We start from the raw sequence: 7,553 nt of genomic DNA, 5'->3' as shown, positions 1-7,553 counted from the left end.
GTAGGGTTTTGTGCCTTTAGTCCAATATCAATCATCAGGACCAGACAATGTCTTGTCCAATATAATATGATGGGATTATCCAGTAGTTGGGGAACAAGCCAAAGCACTGGAGTCTGTTGCACCAAGATTGTATGAGAGATCTTGATTAAAGGGAGAGTTAGAGCCAGAGCAATGATATCTATATTCTTAGCTACTGAGGAGGCTTGAGACCAAGACTTTGTGCCAGCCTGGGTAACATAGCAAGACCCTGTTTCCAAAAAAGGAGGAGGAGGAGAGGAAGGGAGGAAGGTAAGGGAAATAAGAGGAGGAGGTGGTTAGGTTTCTTACTTGTAGGATCCTCCAAATATACAGCAGCATAAACATACACTCTTCCTAGTTCTATTTCTGGGAAAGTTCAGTTATGAAAGCTGGATGCACAAAAGGTCCCAGGGCATTTATTTTGGGGGAGACTATTTTTTCCCCCTCTTCCTCTCACATGACGGAACAGGAAGTTATAGATTTATGGCCACCTGGTCTGTTATGGCTTTTTTTCTTTTTTACACCAAATATGTCACCCGGTGGCTGTGTCTAGGGACCCAGGAAGAAGATGGATTCGTTACAACATCTTGGATTGAAAGAAACAGGTAGTTCCCAGAGGAAACTCTAATATCAACACTTTGATCATATGCTCTAGTCAGCATATGAGAAAATTGTAGCCAGGAGCAACTAAGGATGCAAAAGTGAGCTTTAGTATTGGTCACCACTCAAGTCTGGAAGCAATGGTGCACTTCTTTAATCCCAGTACTTAGGAGGCAGAAGCAGGAGGATCTTTGTGAATTCAAGGCCAGCCAAGTCTACACAGTGAGTTCCAGCCCATCTAGGACTAAACAGAGAAACTCTGTCTTGAAAAACTAACCAATCAATCAACCAAGCAATCAACCAACCAACCAACAAACAAAAATAAACAAAATGGTCATCTCTGTTCACCTTTACCTAATTCCCCTGAAATGCTCAGGTGATTTGGTGGTAGTTTTGTTGACAGGGTCTAACTGTGTAGACCTGACTGGTATCAAAATCACAGAGATTTTTCTGTCTCAGCCTCCTAAGTGTTGGGATTAAAGGTGTGAACCACCACAACAGGCTTTCTGGTAATTTGTAAAATTGGAGTATAGGGCAAAAGTCAACCAACTTCTGCCTTTTGCATTATCTATATATTACATGCACAGCCACTGCCCAAACCCTCGTCAATCCAATGGGGAACAACTGAAAGGTCCTGACTCATTTTGGTACAGACAAAGGAAAAGATGCAGGATGGGGATGCAGTTTGGTTGGTAGAGTGATTGCTGAGAAGCACCAGGTCCTGGGTTCTATTTTTGCACAAATAAATCTAGTTTTGTGCCAAGAGAATCAGGAATCCAGGTTATCCTCAGCTACATAGTGAAGAAAAGGCCAATCCAGGCTAAGGGGAACTTTTCTTGAACAAAAGCAAAAATGAAAAACTCAAAAAAGAGATGGAGAACAGAAAAGGTATAATAAAAAATGTAATTTATCATAAACTCTTTGGCTTCCTTTCACATCTAACCTGAAACTGAAAGTGTATTGTCCACAGGATAAAAGGCCACGACACTGCCTTCTGCAACACTTGCTTTTAGAAGAAGCCAGAGACCCAGCCACCAAAGACCTGCTCAGGTGCCTGACATCTCTGAACTCTGTTCTCTGAAGGGGAAGACCTCTAAAGTCGAGGGGACCCTGAGAAAAATCTGAGGGCTGCAGTGGGTGTAGCAGGGTGAGGTGAGGTGGTGGTGATTTATGACTCAAGGGTTAAAGCCAGAAGGTCAGTTCTGGGTAAGAAATAGCCCCTGTAGGGAGATGGGATCAGATAAAAGAAGGACAGGCATGAGGCTATCAATCTTTTTAGAGACTTAAAAATATGATGAGGACCAAACAATTTACCTCCCAGGACCTGTAGGAAGCAACTGGCATCCATGTAGTCTCTTATGTATACAGACTTTTTCCTTCCTATATTACCTTGATTTTTCAGAACAGAACAAGGATATGCTTAATTAATCCCATTTTCCTCCCAGTGCCATTCAAACATTAGCTTCTATCCTCTTCTTTGTTTTATTTATCAAGACAGGGTTTCTTCACTTATCCCTGGTTGTCCTGGATATAGCCCTATAGACAAGGCTGTCCTTGAACCCATAGATCCACCTGTCTCTGCTTTCTGAGTGCTGGGATTAAAGCTATGAACCACTACCATCAGGCTTTTGTTTGTTTCTGATGCCTGGTCCAACATAAATTTTTTGGCTATTTTTGTCCATTTCATTGTAGCTATTTGTACATTATATCTTTTATTTGAAGAAGGGTATGCCAATGGAGTCCTGGCTGGCCTGAAACTCACAAAGATCCACTAGCCTCTGTCTCCCAAGTGCTCAGTGCCACCATTGTGCTGTCCAATCTATCCTGACATCAAGTTGAAGCCAATTGTTTGATGTCCTTGAGAGTAGTGATTGTGTGTAAACAAAGATGTCAGTGAGCTCAGCCCTTAGGTAGCTGATCGTAGTTATTTCACAAAAAAAATAATAATTTTTGAAAGTTGAGGATGTACAGAAGGTGGAAACCTTCACTGCAGTGCTGAACTCCTAGGTCTGTTGTTTTTGCAGTGTCCCCAAAGGCTCAGGACAGGAGAAGCCGAGCTGTGGAGGAGCTGAGAGTCCCAGCCTGCCCAAGAGCAACAAGTCAGCCACAGCATGCAGCCATTCTCAAGGTGTGGGGAGAGGATTACCTTGCCAAACTAAGTAAAAAATTCTGTGGACAGTAACACAACAGCTTAGATAAGTGTGGGGGAGAGTTTTAGTGATTTTCCAAAAGCCATAGGCAGGACTAAAGGGATGGGTCCTCAGCAATGAGGGTGAACTTCCTTCTCATTCCTTGAGTTGCTATTCAGTGTATACTTAAAATTTCCACCCCTCAAAGAGTTGAAAACAATACATTCTCATAAGATACAAGAATTAATAAGGCTGATTGTGTTAGTCTGCTTCCTTCCTTTTTGTTTTTGTTTTCTCTTCTTTATTTGTGTGAGTACATGCACATGTGTGGACATATCTATTTGCATGGGCACATGCATGTGTGTGGGTACATACATGCGGACGTCAGAGGATAATCTCAGGTGTCATTCCTCAGGCACTGTCTACCATTTTTGTAATGACAGTGTCTCACACAGGCCTGGGACACAGCAAGGAGATTGGTCTGGCTGTCCAGTGAGTCTTGGGGATCTCAGGGACTCATCTCTCTCCACCTCCTAGTGCTGGAATACAAGTGCATGTCATCACACCTGCTTTTTTCCCATGGGCTCTTGGGTTCAAACTCAGGTCAATATTTGCAAGGTAAGTCCTTTACCCCCTAACATTTCTCCTCAGTTTGGGTTTATTACTATCACAAAATGCTTGATGTTGGAAAGTTTATAAAGTGAAGGTGCTTACTCAGTTCACAATCTGATAGCTGGAAAGTCTAAATATCATGAAAGTGCTGATTAGTTAGGGTTTTCCTGGTTGATTCACAATATTCTCTATTACAACGTCAGAGAAGCCATTGTCATGTGCAGAAGGGAACACATGGCAAAAGAGGAAGCTGGAGAGGTTCTGGGGCCAGACTTGCTCTTGCAGGAACTGAGTAGAATCCCACTTTCATTGTCTAATATTTGCTTGCAGATGTTCTTGAAGTTGAAGATGACTTCTCTTCTAAACTTAAAAGTTCACATGTTTCTCCTGACGTGGTTTTCCACCCAGCAGGTAATATTCTCAACCCATATCCTGTTGACCTTGCTTTCACCTGCCCACATCTTTGTGATATTACAGTGGCCAGGGTTGAGTCTGTGGCTAGAGGATGTTAGAGAGCATGAATCTTGAGAAGAAGTATTTTAAAGATAATACTAATAAGGGGGAGGATTGTGTGTGGATGATTATGATCAATATATAATGATATATGTATATGAAAATGTGATGATGAGTCCTGTTATTTAGAATGCTGGCTAAAAAAGAATTGAATAAGAAGAAAAACTGCAGTATCCATAAACACAAAAGAATCAGAGATCTCAGCCTTGCCTTTCTGCACCCTTCATAACATAATGAGACTGTGTTCATGCATGTGCCATGTGTTAGGATGGCGTATGCAACATCTCATGCTGTAGGCTCCAGACAGCACCCAGAACATGTTGGTAACTTAGCAAACTTAGCTAGTAACAAAGAACCCTACTTCTCTCTTTCAGGTGACAGGCCTGACTGAGCCTTTCAAGCTGGACATGGCTCCCAATGCATTTGATGATCAGTATGAGGGCTGTGTCAAAGACATGGAGAGAAAAGCACCCCAGCTGTTACAAGAAGACTTCAACATGAGTAGGCAATTAAAGTTTGAGTGGGAAAAGGCAGAGAAACGATGGAAGGAGATTAAAAAATACAATGAGCAATCCCAAAGGTTTCCAAGATTTTCACGGAATGGCTTTAGTGGCCTACACTGGGAAAATCCATGAAAGTTTTAACAGAGCAGTTAGAGAATTCAGGAAAAATCCCAGTGACCTCCATTACAAGGCCTTCTTAACAAGGGCCCTTCAGCTTCTGAGTGACCAGAATTGTCACTCAGTTTCTTGAGGCACCAGGAACAAGTTTCATCACAGTGGAGAGGGCTCTGTGTGGTTTGGGCAGTTCGCTTCCTCCACTTTAGCTTGGCAAGTTGCTATTTCTCCAACATTTTTAAGTGAACATGGGACACTGTTTAACATCAAAACCTGCTTGGGGGTTGATATCAAAGCGTTCTCCTTCTCTCGTGAAGAGGAGGTGTTAATTCCAGGCTATGAAGTATATCACAAAGACACTGTAGCACAGAATGCAAAAGGGTCTACGAAATTTCTCTGGACTCCCCCAGAAGAAAGAAGAACAACTTCAATTGCTACTATAGTGGTTCGGTTGAAACAGACAACATTGATTTTAGCAGCTCAGGTGAGTCTGGGTCTGTTTTAGAGGTGGAGCTGGTGGGGACATCATGAAATGGACTAGGGGGTGTTCCCTTCCAGAAGACACCTGGTAGACCATGCAAATGGAGAGATGCCTAGAAGGATGAAGGGTGGCTTTGGTGAAGGCAATCAGGAATAGTTGAACACAGCATGGAACTTCAGGAAAATGCTATTATCAGGCTAAGCCCTGTGAGGAGTGAGAAGTGCCATCAGCAGGTACTTACCCTTTCAAACCAAAAACTCCCCGTGTATGGAGGGCTCTATGACTGTATACCCATCATTCTGTGTGGTCTGCATTCTCTCTTCATCCCTTGACCACATGTCTCAGTCTATTGGAGCAAAGACATCATCAATTTTAGTTTGGTGATTACTTTTTGGGTTTTTTTTTTTTTTTTTTTTTTTTTTTTTGGAGCTGAGGATCACCCAGGGCCTTGCGCTTGCTAGGCAAGCGCTCTACCACAGAGCTAAATCCCCAACCCAGGTGATTACTTTTCAAGGCATAGTTCAAATATCACTTATCATAGTACTCCTTCCATATTCCAGAGAAAATTACTATATCATATTCTCTGTCATAGGTTTGGAGTCAGACTCCATGGTAATCTGGTTCAAACATCACTAGCTCTTTGACTCTTGGCAAGTTATCAAATGTCTGTGCCTCAGTTTCCCTATTTGAACCATAAAGACCCAAATGATAAATATTCTACTAGTATTGCTTTGAGAATTAAGAGAGAGGCATTCAAGACATATGATTGGTATGTAGATATAAATCGACAAATACCTTTTATTTTTAAATATGAGGAACCATGTACACCTGTCAGTCATCTGACCCAAACTCATACTGGGTTTTGACATTCACAGGAAAATCACTTGCTTACAGTCTTCTTGTCTTCTATGCCCACCACTCAGGATCTGCACAGTGTCTGGATTACTTACTTACATCCGGGCCCCACTAAATGTCATCCTAGGGAGTTAAGTTTGAATGAAAGGCCAGGGAGAACCTGAAATGGGCTACAGTTAGACTACTGATTACAGAGTGTTCTTAGATCTAATCAGCTCTGACACGCTAGGGTGTCTGGAAACGTGGGAAGTCTTTGGAGTAGGAAGTGGAACCATAGGAGGTAATCACAGGGGCTTTGTGCATTTGCATAGAGGAATTTGGAATTTATGTCAAGCCTCCAAAAAAGCATGACCTTTACCCAGGTCCAAAATTCAGTCAGAAGATGCTGCCCTTCTGGGCCAAATGGTTCATGTCCAGGCAGGCTGAGAGCCACAGGTAGGTTCTAGTTCACACCAGCTGGCATAGAAAGAATACACATTGCTGCAACAATAAACTTTCACAAGGCTCAGACCCAGAAATCTCTACTTGGGTGAAGAAGGAAAATCCTGTTGGACTCCCTAGAAGGCCAGGAAGACTCAGGATAGGAAAGGTTTTTATCCCCAGTCAGTGTCTTAGAGCACAGGACCCTGGAAGTGGTGGGGATCCATCAGTTTGCTCATGTCCTAGTACTTGAGTACTTTAGGAATCCTGAGAAAGCCAGAAGAGTCTAGCCAGGCATGCTGGCCCCCAAGAGCCTACTCTCTTGGGCTTTGAGCTGGATGTAAAGTTCTGAATGTTTAGGGGAGCTATCCCTGTCTTGAGATTTCTCATATGAAACCTTCCTTTCTCCTCCCATCTACAGCATCCCTACTGCTTGTGGTGCTACCTGGTCTCCTGGTCCAGCTGCTTCCTCTTGCTGAGCTGTAGCCCTCTCCTGCCTGCAGTTCATGGGTCTGAGTATTGAAGGGAGGCCCAGAGGCAAGAACTTGATGGTCCTCTAAGGTCTGTGGTAGAATGAAGGGTGCGATCATTTTGGGGGTGATCTACTTCAGCATTCAGCATTCACGACTTCCATAGACACCCAAGGACCTACTGGGTCTGTGGGTAAAATTTTATGCTTTGACTTCAAATTTACCACCCTTTAACATTTTGCTATGATTAAAAAGCAGTGTTTATCTGCATGGTCAGCAGTAACAATTTTAAAGCATGCAGTATGTGATGAATGTTACATTCTAGCAAAATAAACTGTTTATAACCATATCTTGATTCTGTGACTAGGTATTTCTATAGGTTGAATTTTTTGTTTGAGAAACTTTCCTAAGGCATGAGGTCTGATGCCTACATTGATACAATTGAGAAAGTTCATGTTGTACGTTTCTCAGATGCTCCTGCAGGACAAATTGAGTGGGCCATAAATGCAAGGGCTGGCCTAGATAAAGTCTACTTCCTACTCTACCCCATCAGAAATACAGCCAGCTACTGAGATCTGTCAGCCTATTTCAATAACTTTCATCATCTTTAAGGACATGGATAAACATATTAATCTTTAAAATTTTATCATCACTATATTGCCTGGTGTGTTCCTTCATACCTTGAAATGTGTTTAGGGATCAGAGGGCAACTCTGGGCATCAGCTCTTGCCTTCCACCTTTATGCAGGTTCCAGGGATCAAACTCAGGTTGTCAGTTTCAAACATCAAGAATTGCTGAGCCATCTCAGCAACCCAGACAAGCCCATTTTGAGCCATTT

General features: G+C 42.6%; 1 pseudogene; it reads left to right on the top strand.

The window, feature by feature from the left end:
* The first annotated feature begins 3,707 nt into the window (after positions 1-3,707).
* Positions 3,708-6,731, top strand: LOC118575417 (annotated as a pseudogene).
* Positions 6,732-7,553: the final 822 nt, after the last annotated feature.

The sequence above is a fragment of the Onychomys torridus genome, chromosome 1 (genome assembly GCF_903995425.1).
Source record: "Onychomys torridus chromosome 1, mOncTor1.1, whole genome shotgun sequence".
Taxonomy (NCBI): domain Eukaryota; kingdom Metazoa; phylum Chordata; class Mammalia; order Rodentia; family Cricetidae; genus Onychomys; species Onychomys torridus.
This window is presented reverse-complemented; position numbering and strand designations above follow the sequence as displayed.